Raw genomic sequence first — 18512 nt, 5'->3', positions numbered from 1 at the left:
GTAATAGGGAACGGTTTTTTATTGATAATTCGTTTTTATATTTATTCTTTTTGTACCCACCATTAAAAAATGGGGGTTATATTGATTTTATCGTTCGGTTTGTAACACAATAAAATATAGATCGTAAACCTTATTAAATTCTAAGACGAACTAACAATGTCCGTCTGTCTTTTGAAACCATGATAGGATTTGAATGGAAAGAGATGGGGGGTGAAAATTGTCTACTACATGTTGGGTTTGGTTGGAAGTGATTATTGGTCCATGAGCAGTTTAATAGTGTATCTATCTATCTATCTATCTATCTATCTATCTATCTATCTATCTATCTATCTATCTATCTATCTATCTATCTATCTATCTATCTATCTATCTATCTATCTATCTATCTATCTATCTATCTATCTATCTATCTATCTATCTATCTATCTATCTATCTATCTATCTATCTATCTATCTATCTATCTATCTATCTATCTATCTATCTATCTATCTATCTATCTATCTATCTATCTATCTATCTATCTATCTATCTATCTATCTATCTATCTATCTATCTATCTAACTAAAATGTATCACTTTAACTGTAATTGGAAGCCAATAATGATTTAAATAGTTATCAGCTTTATCTTAAATAATTTCAAATCAAAATAGTAAAATTTCCTATCCATTTCAATTACTTACTGCACAACTCTTTGATTTACTGCAAACTTGTTATATGTTTAAAGGTATAAGCTAAATAAAATTTAATAAAAAAATATGACGGATTACCCACATTCATCCCAGCTTCACGTAAAAGGTTATTAAAATATAATTCTTTAATACACAACTTCAATTTTTACCTTCTAACATACAATGTAACGTAAATATTCACAAACGTATTGCTTTCAAAATCAGTAAACGTACTTGTTTAGAATTTATATTTCCCGAAAGCCAAAAATAAAAGCTTATATAATAATCGACCACCTTTAACTGTGAAAAATAAGAAAAGATTAATGAACTTCCATAAGTAGTTAAATTAAATTATGACTTCATAAAAAAACGCACAACAATTTCGTGAAAAGTTTCTGCATATGAACACACAAGTACATTTGTGCATACATTTTATTTAGCTTTTATGTTGTAAAGTTATGTAAGAAATGAAAACTTTTCATACGGATATCCGCATTTACTACTTACAACTTCTTTATGATTAACTACTTAACTAAAGATTTTCTTATAGTTAACGTTTAACTTTTATTTTCATTTATGAAATTTTTTTGTTTTTTTATATATAAGGTTAAAAATACATTTTGCTTAAGAAAAATTTGCAAAATAATTTATCATTTTGCGTACATGTAAAAAATTATACTGTGGTTATTATTAAATCTGTATACTGTGAACTGAAAATAATCCAGCCTAATATATAAGAAAAATTTCGTACAATGTACGAAATTACATAAAATAGTTAGTTATTTAAAAAAAATATTTTTTATGTTAAAAATGCTCAAATTTTTAAAAGTTAAAATAAGAAATTAAATTTTTTTCAGTGTACCAATATTATAAATAGTTTCATAATAAATATTTAATATCTTAAATATCATTAACTAAATAACTTGAGTTCAAAGTTCGTACATGTATATGAATGACGGTATTTACTATAAATATTTTAACTTTTATCTTGTTTAAAAGTAAGGCTTCATTTCAATCAGTCAACATATTTACCAGGTATGGAAAATTGAAAATTTTTATATATACCAAAACTAAGTGATTTAAGTGTCTATGGGTTATATAATGAAGGCATTATATACATATGCTCATAGACATCGATTACAGCACTAATAGTTAAAGACGATGTGATAAAATAGAGCAGTTTTTCTACTATTAAAACCCCACAATTTGAAATATACTTCAGTCTACATAATCATAATAATATATTCCATTCTGTACAATAACGTAATACAAAATTTTAATTCAAGTTTTGCATCAATTTAGTATCAGTTCATTCATGAATTCACTCATTTCCTGGCTTTTTAATGACTACATACCGTTTGCATTACTAAGAAGGACTAATATCTTCCCAGAAAAAAAAACATCGAAACTTGAAATAGTTACGATTTTAGCACTGGCTTATCATAATAGGAATTTCCTTTTTATTTGATTCCAAATTCACTACATGTCAGGAAGTTATCTTTATGTTCTTTTTTGGAAGTTATTAGGAAGCGAAATTGTAGTATTATAGAATATACAACTAATTTGACTTAAAAAATATGCGATTTTTTTTATATACTACTTTACAAAACTACAGATTTTTCCATCCCTGACATATAAAACTTCTTTAAAAGAAACTAAAGTAGATTTAAGTCAATTCATACATTATATTTGATGATAAACTTCATGTTGATGAAATCATTAATCATATGGACTTTAACGTAAATAATTTTGGATTTATTTTGCCAAAAAACTTTTGGCTTATTTATAAAATAATTTTAACTACTTATAATTCTAATCATAATATTTTAACAAAATAAAAAGAAAGAGATTTACATTGATTAAGTATTTCTTAATTGAAAATAACACAAAAGTACCTTTTAATAAGATTAAATACATATTAACTTTTATAAGAAAATAATTTTCAAAAAATATTTTGGTTTCCTAGCAACGATTTAATTTGTCTTTAAATATTTCTTAATTTTTTGCATATATTTTCTTTAACAATAAAATTATGATTTGCAGTAGTTAATAAGGCTTTCTGACTTTCTATTTCATTTTTAGAGAAGCAGTAAATAAAGAAAAGGTTAAAAATTCTCTAATTCAAAGATATTAATAAATTAAGTGTATTTTCAAAAGGTGCATAATATTTCTATGCAAAATGGAAGCATATGTCGCATATGTATAACAATACACATTCATTACAGACTAAAAGATGCCTGCCTTTCTAGATGCCATCATGAAACCTCAGTTAATTCATATCAAACTTTACTGAGATTGAATCCTTATTTTATGCGTATGATGCGTAGGTAGTTTTAAAATAGTCTTATTGGAAACTGTTTATTAAATTTATAGTTTTTTTTTTTTTTGGTTAAAATTAAAAAAAAATTAAAACAATGAAGAAATAGCTGTACAAACTCTTTCGGACAATTTTGCAGGACATATAGGTGAAAAGTTACACTCATTGGAAAAAATATAACCAAAATGTCCAACTTTTACTTTCTCTAACTCCGGCAGTTCTTGGCAGACAAGGCATAAGTAAAGTTTTTCCTGGGCTCTTTAAAAAATAAGTTTTTTTTTTATTTTTAGAAATAGTTTTTGAAATATATCGATGTTGTTATAAAATTCTGTAGTGACCTAGCTATTAAAAGAAATAACTTATAAATTCCACCACCTGTTTTGAAATCAACTGTATTAGGGTGTCTCTTGAACTATTTTCTTTAAGGGATAATTCTCAAGCGATAAAAATACGAAAAAAATTAAGAATAATATCAGTTTCCCGAAGCTTGTCACGAGAAAAAATAATAAAATTTATTTATAAAGTACTCTTTGCCCACAAAACTTTATTGTTTTTCACTTTTTTTTTTGAAAGGGCTAAGTTCGCGGCTAATTCAAAATATTTATTTACTTTACTATACGTCAAAATTTTTTAAAAAAGTACTTTATAGTTTGCATCATCCTTTAGGAGTGTAAATTTTGAATAAATAAGTACTGAAACCCACATTTTATCAACTTTTTATATTTATCTTATTTAACACCCAAAAATATTCTGAGTCGATCTAGCTATATTCGCCAGTCTAACTGTCTGTGTGTCCATGTAAACATTTGCGCATAAAACATGTGGAAATTGATAATTTTATGATAATTTTTACAAACTTCATTTGGCCGAAGAACGAAACTTAGTGAAAATGGTCCATTATTTCGTCTGGCCCCTGTACAACCCTGTACCCAAGAACAAACTAAATCCATTATAATTTCTATACCCATCATCCTTATAGTGGGAAGGGTATTATTTATTTAACCAAAAATATTGTTCATACACCTTAATGTATACAAATCGGCTCAGAATTACTTTTTTTGTCCGTTCTACCATCCGTCCGTCCGTGTGTATGTCCATCAAGTTTTTAAACTTTACAAATACTTCTTTTGAATCAGAGGCGAAGTTTATTAAAAATAGTTAAAATCGGTCAATTTTTCGTCCAGCTTCCGTACCCCTATACCTACCGAATAAGGGTTTTGAGCTCATAATTATGTTAAATGCTTTTGTAACTCAAAAAAAATCGCCACTTATCTCCATATACCCTACTTACTTGTCAAAATTCACTTATAAATACCTTTGCTAAAATTCATAAGAATAGGTCCATTATTGCCCTTGCAACCATACAAACCGATCTTTCAGATATTCATCAAAATATTTTTTTTTTATTTTTCTAGTGTTCAGTATAATAATACGCTACGATTAAGAGGTATTTCTACATAAGATTCTTAAAAAGGCAGGTCCTGGGGTCGCTCTTATGTATGTGTATATGTATACAAATGTATGTATATTACTTAAGTGCAATATAAATTTACAACATAAATAGAAATGCATGTATATATGTGTGAAGGTATATGTATGCATTAATCCTTATTATTTATGTGCATAATTTTAAGATTTGCATATAGTTTGTATACGAAATCTAAAATATCATTTGTGTGGGTGAATAATATATATACAAACATGTTACAAACACATACATATTTATATATGCGTAAGTGTGTAATATGTATGTATGAGAGAGTATAATATATGACATCAGAATATATTTACTTATACATCATACATATGTATATGTATTTTTTTATACATTTTTGATAATGACAGTTTTAATTGAATATGAAAACGATAGAGTCAATAAAGTAGTAAAAGAAAATAATATATGATGATAATATACATAATACATACTACTATTTTTATAAGTTATTTAATAATAGTTTTAAATTTATGGAATCAATAAAAATTAATTAAACAAATAGAAGTTGAGGAATATAGAAGTGCTCTTTTTAGAACTATAGATAAAATTAAGAAAAGGAGTTTAATAAAAAACCTATTAACTAAATTAAGCTGCATTTAAATTTCATTTTTTTTCAACAACAACCAGTCATTTTAAACTAAATGCCATTTAGTTACTAAATAAAAAATAATCATATCGGAACAAGGACATAAAAATTAAATATACAATACTTTATTGCGGAAGTTCCAATTACAGAACAAAAAAAAAAAGAACAAATGACTTCCTATGGCTTTAATTGAGGTAGTTTTAGTAAATATATTTTCAAAAAAAAAAAAAAAAAACTATTTCTACTATTGCTGATGTCTTCATTTTATTTTTACTCTATTACTTGTGACTACTGGTACTTGTATCATAGAAATAATGATGCTGATGTTGACGACGCTGATGATGATGATGACGATGACACAAGCAATGTTTTAACTGTCATTTTTAGAGTGAAATGTTAACAAAAAAAAATCACAAAAAATATGCAGTTAAAGTAATAAAATACGTCTACAAAAGAAAAACTAGAAAAGTTAAATATTCATTCGTTATTTATTTTTAAGTGAACTATGGTGGAAAAACAATAAAAATCTGTATTATTTATTTACAATGAAATATAAACCATTTTTCACATGATAGTTTGATAAAAAAAACTAAAGGAAATCCTATTATATATGGTTCATTAAGTTAAGTTTCTCAAAATAAGAAATTACTTTATATAATAATTAATAAAAGTACTTTTCAAATTGAGATATATAACTCTTTAAAATTGAAACTATATTCCCAGGCCCCATTTTTTTAACTTTTGCTAGAGCAAATCCTTCTTCAAAGTATATAGAATGATACAACGTGCTTAAATATTCTTACCGCAAAACTGACAGTCATAAGTGCCTTCTTAGCCACACACCATAACATTTGAGAGTACAAAGTCGAATCATGTTTATCTATGTATATGTGACAATTTAATGTATACTCTCTCTCTCTCTCTTAGCTGCTTAACGATGAAACACAAACAACAACGTCAAATTGTTAAACAACTACAGCTTACCACATATTAATAGATACTTAAATGATTTGTCCAAATCGAATGACTATCATATCCACAAATGGTAGTCGACAGATTTATTTGTATTACTGGCTAAAACCAAAATAAGCTTGAACATGTTTTTATGTTTTTAGTTCAATGGCTTTTATTATTGTAAGAGAAATATTTTTAAATTATTATGCAATAATCGTTCCATTTGTAGGCAGTTTGATATATTAAAATTTAAAATATATAAATTTCATTAGGGAAATAACTTTTTCTTATAGAATTTTAATTTTACAGTGTATTACCTAAATAGAAATTTTGCTTTTCTATCGATTCGGCTAGTTGATCGGCCTTCTCATATGACATCTTACGTTAAAGTAGCAATTAGGACACACATAATCACCTTTCAGAAGTCTTGACTTTAATTTTTATTGCTCCTGTTTATTCGCTACAACAATATTGTGGGGAGGATATTACGCTGTTTTGTTGTACTTTTCAGGAAAAAGTCTTAACCCCTTATTCATAAACAGCATTTTATTTTATAAAAAGTTTATAAAACAAAATTTCCATACGAAATTTGATTTATAAATAGTTTATAAAATAAAAATTTGTTTATGAATCCAATACAAAACTATAGTAAAATTTTAAAAATTCTGATCCAAGAAGTATGAAAAGTTGACACAACGTAGAGTTGAGTAAGTAGATTTCAAAAATGCGAAAACAGATTTTTACATATCTTTATACTTTTTCACTTTTTTTGACACAGAAATATATTGATCCTAAACCAACACCATAAAGTATACCACTTTCATAGACATGTCTAAATGTCCGTCCGTCCATCTGTCTATAAAATATATTTTGATACAATTTTATGAGGATTGGGCAATATTTGGCTCTAACGCCTATATAAAGCATAGAAAATGTGTAATAAGTTGCTAAAATATATCGGATAAAATTCAACATAAAAGTTTCTTAAAAAAACATAAATAATTTTTACATTCGATTTTACTTGTATAGGATAAAATCGTTTTGAAACATTTAAAAAAGTTGCCTGAGTAAATTCAAATTACTTTACAAGTTTTTATAAGTTTCACATTACATTTAACCGGATACACTATATCTAGCACATTAAAGTTGATGGAACGAATCCACCAAAGGTGCGCCGAATAATCGGTGAGGTTTACAAATTATACACCTAGGCCTCTATTGGGTGCGCTTCTTTACTCGTATTACTGGTAGAAATCGAATCCATGATCTACGTTTTAACAGACTAAAATACTAACACTCTAAATTTTCACAGTTTTAAACTTTTTAAAATATTTAAATATATGTTCATAAAAATGTATATTTTATCATAAACTTTTTATATCTTAAGACAAGGTTAAAGAATTTATATTATATATGTATATTGTTTTTAAATATTTATTAACAAATTCTTTAAAACGTCACATTTTTTTGTGTCATTCAAACAAAAAAAAAATGATTAATGAGGAAACATTGTACTTGAAAAAGTACAGACATTTAAGAAAAAAAAATATATCATATGAAAAACAAGTAAAAACGTATTGTAGGATATTTCTGACTATGAGATATACTACTAAAGAGGATTTCCGAAGATCCTCTATGTAAACCCTTAATATGCTAACTTTGAGATGAACATTATTCAGACTCAATTACACATCTAAAAATATTCTTGATTTGGAAGCTACTACTACACCCCTAACTGCTTCTTCAATTGTATCTTTAAAGATATTTTCAGCAATTATAGTTTGTGGTTTACAAATTTGCTTCCCAACAGCAATAAAATCAAATAATTTTTATATATTTCTAATTTTTAAACCATATGTTCGAAAAATAATATCAGTTAAGTGAAGTCAGCACAAATTCAACTTTGTGAAATATTCACATTTTGGATTCCTTAAGCATAGCTTCTACGCGAGGAATCCCATACAAAATTGATTAGTTGTTAACTTTTTAGTCATTTTTAAGTGTAAGTTAGAAACGATTTCAAATTTTCCAACTGCTTGAAATATGATCACAATTCTGAAATCCGAAAAGTATTTATCACAAGGATGATCTATTTATGATAAAATTTATTTTGTTATTGATTTTTAAAATAATCAGTTTTTAGTCATTTAACTCGATCATTTTCTAGTCATTTTTTAGTGCGCAATTTATTAATTACTTTTAAACAATCTTCCAGCTGGGATTAAGCAACATATGTCAGTTTTTCTGAAAAGTTGGCGAAATAAATTTTAAGAAAACAAACTTCTTACTTCTTATTAATCGACGTATATATTTAGATTAATGATAAAATATATCTGTATATGTATGTATGTATGTATGTATGTATGTATGTATGTATGTATGTATGTATGTATGTATTTATATATCCCAGCAAAAAAACAACTTCCAGAAGCGAAAATAAGTACAATTTATTGAAAAAGACCTAAAGAAGTGTTGATTTTAACACAGGCTTGTCATAGAAGGGATGTAATTTTCATTTGATTGAAATTCACTACATCTGAAGTCATTCTCAGTAAGTAATTTTTATGTTCTTTTTTTTTGAAGTTATTAGGAAATGAAATTATAGAATATATTACACGCATTTATAAATTAACTCAAAAATTAAATTGGTTTAATTCCAAAAATTTTGGTACAAAAAAATATGCCTTCAATTAATTTGCTTCTTTGGAAGTCAATAAAGATCACTTCCACAGAAGGTAAAAAATCACTTAGTGCTACTTTTGAAGTGGTGATAAATGTTATTTTATGGAAGTACTTCGTTTTTTTGCTGGGTATGAATATATATGAATTAATACTTTTTTAAACGAGTAAATGAGTATTTTTTAATATACCTACGCTTACATACAAAAACGCTTAATAAAGAAACTCATAATTATATAACACAGCTAGACAAAAATACATATTACAGATTATTAAGTAAAATATTCATTAACGTCTAACAAAAAAAAAAATATGAAAATTTGTTTTAACACTTATTAAACGTTTCCTTTTTTACAATTTATAATGAAAAGGATTCATGATAAGTCCTTCAGATTTTAACCTCCTTTGTGTAACACTCACTTATATTGGGTGTAGTTAAAAATACACATACCCACATGCATACTATGTACAAGTAACGCATTTTATTACATAGATACTTACTATTACATACTTACATACATGTACATTTTAGCCATTATTACTTCATTAAAATTATGAATGAGTATAAAAAAAGCGTTTATGAAACAAAATTTCACTTGAACTGTATTCTAAGCGTATGTGTACACGGATGTACTTATACAAGTTAATTGAATAAAAACAGAAGATGCCATGCTTTGCACTATTAAATATAGATACTTAAGACTCATTTTTTCGTAGGTACATGTAAAGAAATAACGAAATTGAAAAAAGTATGAAGAAGTTGATTAAGTCCTTTTATATGATATCTTACATTAGTGTCTCTGAAAGGTTTTGTATGGGACGCTCTTGTTAAATTTTCGATTATGATAAGAAGATCATTTTACAGTAGCGAATATATTCGGACAATTTCAACTAATATTTATTATTTTAGTAGATGATACACTATTTTTGTAACTTGTATAGGCATACAGACGGATGGACATTCGGACAAATGAAAATCGTTAAATCAATTATGAAAGTCACTTTGTAAAGTATCTATAAGTACAAGACAAATATCAATAGAAACTAATAATACCCTCGCTATACTATAGTGCAGTATCTAAAGTATATAAAAACAGAAAATTAAGAAAAAGTTACTTAAAACAAGTATTAAGAAGGCAACATATGCATCTCTATCGAGCAATTAAATACCCTCTTGAAAGTTTTGCATAATTATTTTTTTCGATGTTTTTGCCTTAGAATCTTTTCCTGCATAACATAAGCCATATGCCGCGTTTTCATTATTCATACTAATTACATATTTTTGTTCATATAGCAAAACAAAAAAAATACATAAATATTGAAGTACATAGAATACAATATTTTATGACGTTTAGTACATTCTGTTGTAAACCCTCTGTAAATGTACGAGTAAAAAATCATGTAAACTCGTATGTATGTTGTGTTCGCTTTAAGTACAACATTATTTAAAAAGGTTAAACAAAATGTGCCATAATTATGTGTTTAATTAATTTTTTTATCCACTTGTTTACACCTATGAAAAACGATACAATATAGTCAGCATAATAATAATAATAGATTATTAAATAAGAGTTGCATTGCTTAACGGGTAAGATTGGTTGAGGTAGAGTAAAATATCACCCTACAATAATGTAGGATTGGAAAGTAATTCGTTAACTAAAAAGTCTTAGCATTAGCACCCAACTTAAAACATCGACTTGTATGAAATTTACAACATGGTTCGTAATATCAGATAATAGGCCAGACAAACATTTTCAAAAAGTAGGATATTTTGTTTAAACTATTTTTTTTAATGAGTGTAACTTTTCACCTATTGGTTCGAGCAAAAATTGTGCAAAGAACTAAAAAAACTATTTTATCCATTTTTCCAAAATCTTTATATTAAGAAAAAATTAATTAAAATTTTGTTTTCAAAATTAGTTTTTTTTTTTTTGCTCAACAAAAGATTATACAAAGCCAAAAAATAACCTTGAGATACCGATGTCTCATTTATATTCGTGAAAGAGTAAGGTAACTACTACCGAATTCGCTTCTAGTGATAAACGCCATATTAGGAAACTCGAGATTAAACGGTAATTAAAGGTTAAATATACTTGATTTAAAGTATAAAGAAGTTAATCTGATGAATACAAAACCGTTCCATACAACCAGCGCAGAATTTAAGAGAAAGTCCATATCGTTAACCTGATATAATGTATTTGTAATGAATATCGAAGTGCTTTACATGAGTACCTTGAATGATGCCCTATCCCACGGTGGTACTTTTTCAACCACTGGGTGAGTAAAAAGTAAAGAACTCCCCACTCCATATACAAGCACTTTGCTCAAGTACTTGATCTATCTAATCTCTGACCATTTCCGAGGTGTAAAACATCACTTCCGTTTACAACCACGCAAATGGGATGACCTCTGTTGATTTGGCAACAGCACCTAGAGACGTAACCGGTAGACCCAAGTACGGATCGATCAAACAAGAGACTTTGTTCTTACTCACAGGGACACACTGTGGTAATTCTAATATGAACAGAGTATACTCTGAACATATCTGGACTATTTTCTCTGACCATTTCCGAAATGTAAAACATCACTTTCGTTTACAACCATGCAGATGAGATAGGCTCTGTTAATTTGGCAACAGCTCCTAGAGGCGTAACCGGTAGACCGAAGTACGAATCTATCAAATAAACCAATACTTTGTTCTTACTCACAGGGACACACTGTGCTAATTCTGATATGAACAGAGTATACTCTGAACATATCTGGACTAATTTCTCTGACCATTACCGATATGTAAAACATCACTTCCGTTTACAACCATGCAGATGGGATGGCCTCCGTTAATTTGGCAACAGCACCTAGAGACGTAACTGGTAGACCGAAGTACGAATCGATCAAATAAGCCAAGACTTTGTTCTTACTCACAGGGACACACTGTGCTAATTCTGATATGAACAGAGTATACTCTGAATATATCTGAACAAGGAAAGAAAATTCAATGGTATCATTTGTATATGGTAACATTCATCCATCATCAGACAACCCAGCACACATGTCATTTATCCGACACATTCATAAGAGAAAAACATACGATACATTTATCATTGGTAGACGGGTGGGTGAGGCCAGATTATATTTTGCTCTGGTTCGACCCCTTTTTCAATCTATGCAATGTTCCCCTTCATTGCAATAACACCAAGGTGGAGGTTTCACCAAGGTAACATGCCCCCGGGGGATGTAATATGGGCCAATAGAATTCTAAGGAGTGACGGATTTAACCGATGTGAGACCATACTAATAGTACTGTGAAACGCTTGAACACTTTGTCGTCATTGCCAAGCTTTTTGTCGAAATTAGATTCAAATTTATTAGCAACAAATGTTATTCTATATATTGCACCACTCAGAAACGCTGATTGGAAAAATTTAAGGAACTTTTCCAGAAACTGATTTTTTTAACGTCGGACAATAATTATTTTTACCTAATAAGGGTATGGGTAATTTTTTTCGGATCTTAGAGATTTTTTAACTTATGTTTATAATGAAATCAATCAATTGAATATAATACTTCATTTAACTAGAACATTTTTTGTATTAATAACAATATATTAAAACAATTACTCCAATTTAAGCTACTTTGTTCACGTAACCACATGTGGTTAACATATTGTGTACACTACCCCCTATGGAGTAGGTAATATTAGTTTAAAAAAAAGATTAATAAATTAATTTGAGCTTGGTATGCAGCATATTTAATATATCATTATTATATCGAACATTTAACAGATTGGAACATTTTTTGTCGGCATTTTATATATTCATTTCAAACTAAATAATTAAATGTTTTAGCATGTTCTAAAACATAAACGCAGAACTACTTAAAAAAAATCTTATCACTTACATTTAACAGTTACTTTATTGAAAGCTTATTCAACTGTTAAAAATATAGTGAAACTTGGATTTGTGTTTGCCCAACTAGATTAAACATTTTCATGTTGGTACGTTATCTTGTATTCGCAGACATTGTAAAAATATACATTTCAATTTGGCTTCTGTACAATAACTAGATTATTCTGAGCTGTAAATAAATTGTTTTGTGTATTTATTAAGAAAAATAACTTAGAGGAGAAAAACAATTTTGTAAAACTGGAATTATACATGTAATTCCATCTGCAACTTTTGTACCAGAAAAAAACACTATAAATTTGATCATATTATCAATGACAAAAATCAACATGTAGAATAACATAATCATAAATACCAATATGTAAACAATAGCTTACAACTATTGAGGTGTGAAAATTGTAGTAATAATATTTAAAATTTAGATTGTAAGAAACTGACTGGACATATGAAATCAAATATGATTGATTTAAATTACGACAATAATGTTGTAATAGATTTTTTGGGAAATAAAATTATTATTATGTTTATTTTATGCTGGACTTGTGTTACTAACAAGAGAAATTATTTCTTTATCAAGGGGATTACAAAGCTAATTAAAACTATTTCTTTGTCGATTTACAAATATTTTTAGATGATATCGATTTCTTATTTAAAGTCGGACCACTTCACCACTATAATATTTTTAAAGTACATTGATCCTGCACTCAGTCTATAAAGTATTATTTCTCTTAGCCCCCATACAACCGCACCCCCCGAATCAGGTCTTTAGGCTCATAAGTACGTTAAATATTTTATAATGTCAACAAACATCAGCAAAAGTTAGTTTTATAGAACAATAAATGACAATACTAATTTTTATTGTGATCGGGCCTCATTTGACCCTAGCCCCCATACAGACTCCCCTTCAGAAAATAACTTGAAAGTCAAAATTAACTTATAAAACGATTTAAATCTACATAAATGACTTTGAAGTAGACGTAAATACATCTACCAAAATTTATAAGGATAGGCCCATATTTACCCCTTCTCCCCTATGAGCCCATTTGTATAAAATCTCTTTTTTTGTCAACAATAAGTAAAAATATTCCACAATAAAACAAATTAAATGCTTTATTTAAAAAAAATCAAAATGTTAACATACTGACTGGTGTAGGGTATCATATGGTCATACTTGTTTGTATAAATATCAAGTCAAGTAACCCAACAGAAAAAATCGATTTGGATAAGATTTGCACCAAGGTTAGTACTACTGAATAGTATGCCATACACAAATTTTAAGCTCTATTACTCAAGAACTCTCGGAGTTGAAAATTCGGAAGGAGTAGCTATCTAAATTTTGTTGGACAATTTTTGCTAGGTCCAATAGATGAAAAGTTACAGTTAACATTTTAAAAAATCCCGATTTTTCAAAAACCTCATGTTAACAAAATAATTTGTTTTTATTACCAAATTTGATCCCTTGTAACTAAGGCAGTTCTGTGCTATTTGAAAGATTTAAATAAAAAACCTATACGTAAACTAAACAATTTAGTTTTTAAAAGTGTGTGTTTTTTAAGCTAGGAAAGATATTACAGTTAACCCGTTTTATTGCTAATATTTTCTAAGTGTAAAAGATATTCATATCCAACCAAGCATACTATAACTACGTAAATACAAACGTACTTTTATACACATTTATAAATGTCTATATAAATTTGCAAAACAAAATCTTAAATTTTAATAATATAATATGCAAATATTTGTATAAAGTTCTTTTCTATCATTTAACACTCTTAAGAAAAATATACAAAACATGGAAAATAATAAAAGGTCTAATCGTTTTACATACACCCTTCTGCTTTGATGATGACCACTTTTATATGATAGGAATATACACTCATTCTTAGTAATGAATGCGCTGTGTAATAGTAATGGATATATAAGTGCTAGAGTATGTACATGTTATTACCATGTGTTTGCAGATTATTTAGTAAAGAGTCAAATATTTATGTTATTTAAGTTTATTACGGTGGAAGTTTTTAATGTTTGCATACATCATTTTGTATCGTTTATTAAACAAATTCTTATAAAAATCCATAAAATTTATGTATATTGACAGTCATCTATAATCAATTTTTAAAATTTGCGACCTTGTCTATATTGTTAGATATTTTATAAGAAATATTGCTCTGAAGTAATTCATGCAGACATTGTAAATGTGCTAGTATGTAGAAGATATTGGTATAAATTTTGTAAAATATTTTATTGAATACTAAGATGTAAAAAAAAATAAATAGTGACATGCATAATACAATTTACCCTACGCAACAAAAATGAATAGCTGAGAAATATTTATCTCAATATATTATAATAATTTTCTGAAAGGCTGATTTGATATTGCCAAACACCTTCAAAATCAAAACCGGGTGTTCGTACCTTTAAGTAGTAATAAGTCAGTAACATAGTTGATTCTCAACCGATTTTAAGTTTCTCACTAGATTTAAAAAAGCTGAAGTCTGTAGTCTAGTCTGGTGTATAGTCTAGTCTATAGTCCAGTCTATAGTCTAGTCTATAGTCTAGTCTATAGTCCAGTCTATAGTCTAGTCTATAGTCTAATCTATAGTCTAGTCTATAGACTAGTCTATAGTCTAGTCTATAGACTAGTCTATAGTCTAGTCTATGGTCTAGTATATAGTCTAGTCAATAGTCTAGTCTATAGTCTATAGTCTAGTCTATAGTCTAGTCTATAGTCTAGTCTATAGTCTAGTCTATAGTCTAGTCTATAGTCTAGTCTATAGTCTAGTCTATAGTCTAGTCTATAGTCTAGTCTATAGTCTAGTCTATAGTCTAGTCTATAGTCTAGTCTATAGTCTAGTCTATAGTCTAGTCTATAGTCTTGTCTCGAGTCTAGTCTATAGTCTTGTCTATAGTCTAGTCTATAGTCTAGTCTATAGTCTAGTCTATAGTCTAGTCTATAGTCTAGTCTATAGTCTAGTCTATAGTTTATAGTCTAGTCTATAGCCTAGTTATACTCATTATATTTGTTTATAGTCATTGCTTATCATTATTTTTAATTGTTAGTCAAAATTTGCTCCTAAAAAATCTGCAACATTTTCCTTTTAATGCATTTTTTATGTTCACAATTTTGCACGTATTTTATTTTTCTCTCATACTATTTACTTAAAACAAACTTAAAACTACAAACAAATATGTATCTTTTTGCGCTAATGGAATTTGAAAATTAATTATATCACTATTATTTATTTAACAACTTACCTAATAATGCCTTAGAGCAATAACTGAAAATGTTTAACTTTTATCTAATCAGTGGGAATAAATGGTGACCAAAAAAATAAAAAATAAACTCGTAATTGCATAATAAGATAAAAACTTGGAAATATGACTTTTGCTTTCTATTTAAGAATTTATGATCTTAATTTTTTTACACAATTCGTTTAATTTTCCACCATAAATAGGAAAAAAATTATTTTTATTTTATTTAAAATATTTTTGTTTTCTTTAATTTTAGATAAAATTTCTTACTTTTGTGTACTATATATATTTTTGCTGTAATTTTCTTCTCTTTTTATTATTTTATTTAACATATATTTATAAATTTTCTTCACTTTTATTTACAATTTTCTTTGTTATTTATTTATTTATTTATTTATTTATACATATTTGTATTATATACAGAATTAATTTAATTATGGTTTGCATTTGTATTTTTTTATATTTTTATTTAGAAAGAAACAATTATTATCTCAATCACTTTTAATAACAAAATAACGTCAACTGACTCATGTGTTCATGGTTTAACACCGATCAACTAACAACTGCTGTTTGTGAATTGTTTTTTTTTTGTATAGCTGCTGCCGCCGCATATTATACCGTGTACTCATTGTTGTTACCACTAAATGTTGTTTGTTGTTGGTATTTGCTGTTTATTATTATTTTTTTTTCAACTACGATCGTTTTCATAGCTGATGTTGTTGTTGTTGTTTTTGTCATCAAGGTAAATTATAATTAAGAGACGTTTTTTTTCGTTTTATTGTCGTGTAGTGTAAAGAGAGTGTAGTTAATGTGAGTATGAGTATAATATTACTTATTAATTTATTTGTTTATATATTTTTATAAACATTCTCTTTTAAGTGTCATAATTATTTAAAAAATTTGTACTCATATATTTTACTATACTCATATTAATTGATGACGTATGGTTGACTTATTAACCCGTTGTCAAAATCAAATTATAAGAGGAGATTGATGCTTTAAGATGATTTATTTTAATTTATTGAAATTTCATTAAAAAAATATATTTTGTGCGAATTAAAATTCAGACCGAACTGTAGTTTGGAATTTTTTGTTTAAGACATTTCCAAAATTTGTAGCTAATAATTTTAAATATGTTTGTGGATCCATAAAAAAGACAAAACTTAGTTAAACTGAAACTGACTAAATTGCATACCAATTTGTCCTCATCCTAGCCCTCTTTATAAAATAAACTGATGTACATTTTACTATGAACAACCAAGTCCGTATTTACTTTATTAATCCATTATATTAGGCTAGTCAATAGACTAAGATATAACTTGGCTATAGGATAGTCAAGATGTAGTCCAAAGTATGGACAGAGTCCGATGTTAAATCTGAGAAATTCTACTAGAGCTAGAATCCTCAGATTAGGACTTTAATACTACCCTTTAGACTTATATACTAAAATTCGTATATCGGTGATATAATTAGGTATAGAATCTTAAATTGATTAAGTTTTGTGATGTTTAACCACTCCATAGTTGACGTAACTCCTCATATAATCCCTTCTATAGAAATTATAGATAAATAATTTGTTTTAAAGAGAAAATTATGTAATCAATGTTTTAAATTGTGTAAGGCTCGATCTGTAATTCAATAAATTATAGTCGTGCGTGGCCGACCACAAAATACCCTATACCTGTTGCAAAAATAGAATGTGATTAAGATTTCATAATAAAGCATTTAAGTTGAATTTTATCTTGCCTCAGTTATACTCAAGCCATTTATTGTTGAACAAAATTGTGGATATATAAGTCAAATTTTGAAGGAGGCTTTTTATAGACGGATTAAATGAGACCTTATAATTATTAAATTCATGTTGGTATCAAGGCTTGTATAGAACTTGGTTATGCACCTTTTGTAGTGATACGAGTATATTAAACATAATTATGAACTTAAAAGCCCTATTCGGGGGTTCAGTTGTATGTTCAGTGGGCCAATCTTAACCGCTTTCAATAAGTTTAATTTATGGGACAATAGAAGGTCATATGCACAAAATTTCATTAAATTATCTTCAAAATTGCGACATGTAGTTTGATTACAAGGATTAGATGGACGGACCGACGGACGGACATAGCTAAATCGACACAGACAATTATTCTAAGTTGATTAGTATACTTAATTTCTGCGTTACAAACATTATCACAAACCCAATATACCCCTCCCATAAAGTGGTGTAGAGTATAAATAGAATATTAATCATTTTTTGAGGGAACAATTTTTTATTTTTCGGTGTTCAGTATATATCACGATCTCGAACAACAGTTAATAAACTCAAAACCACCTCAGTTTTGAATGTGTGATTTCGTAAACATATACTGGTTTATTTCTGAAAAATTTGCCAGTACTTTAATCACTATAAATATTTCTTATGGTTATATATATATTTTACTCAAAATTCTGAAAAAATTCTCTTATTTATTTTTCACAAAAACTAAAAATACTCCAAAGTATGAATCTTACCGTAGAAATACCATAGAAATCATATGTTCTAAGCTCATTAATATTATAAACATACAAATAATTAAAATTATTGTTAGGCTAAAGGCAAACAAAAATCACATTGTGGTTATTTAACTTTATGAACTACATAGAATTTTACATAAACATTCTTAC

At 27.4% G+C, this 18512-nt stretch overlaps 1 protein-coding gene across 12 annotated transcripts in view; it reads right to left on the bottom strand.

The window, feature by feature from the left end:
- Window positions 1-16184, bottom strand: part of LOC111675082 (probable serine/threonine-protein kinase DDB_G0282963) — a 70273-nt gene extending 54089 nt beyond the window's left edge. For 4 of the 12 annotated variants that reach the window (XM_046953215.1, XM_046953218.1, XM_046953216.1 and 1 more), the window contains exon 1: window positions 15858-16056. The gene's annotated coding sequence lies outside the window, so the exon portion shown is untranslated. Of the gene's footprint in view, window positions 1-15857; window positions 16059-16124 lie in introns of those variants that run through there. The other 8 variants (XM_046953210.1, XM_046953214.1, XM_046953208.1 and 5 more) reach the window with 7 other exon arrangements.
- Window positions 16185-18512: the final 2328 nt, after the last annotated feature.

This window comes from Lucilia cuprina, chromosome 5 (genome assembly GCF_022045245.1).
Source record: "Lucilia cuprina isolate Lc7/37 chromosome 5, ASM2204524v1, whole genome shotgun sequence".
Taxonomy (NCBI): Eukaryota; Metazoa; Arthropoda; class Insecta; order Diptera; family Calliphoridae; genus Lucilia; species Lucilia cuprina.
The sequence above is the reverse complement of the archived record's forward strand: the minus strand, read 5'-3'. Positions and strand labels throughout refer to the sequence as shown.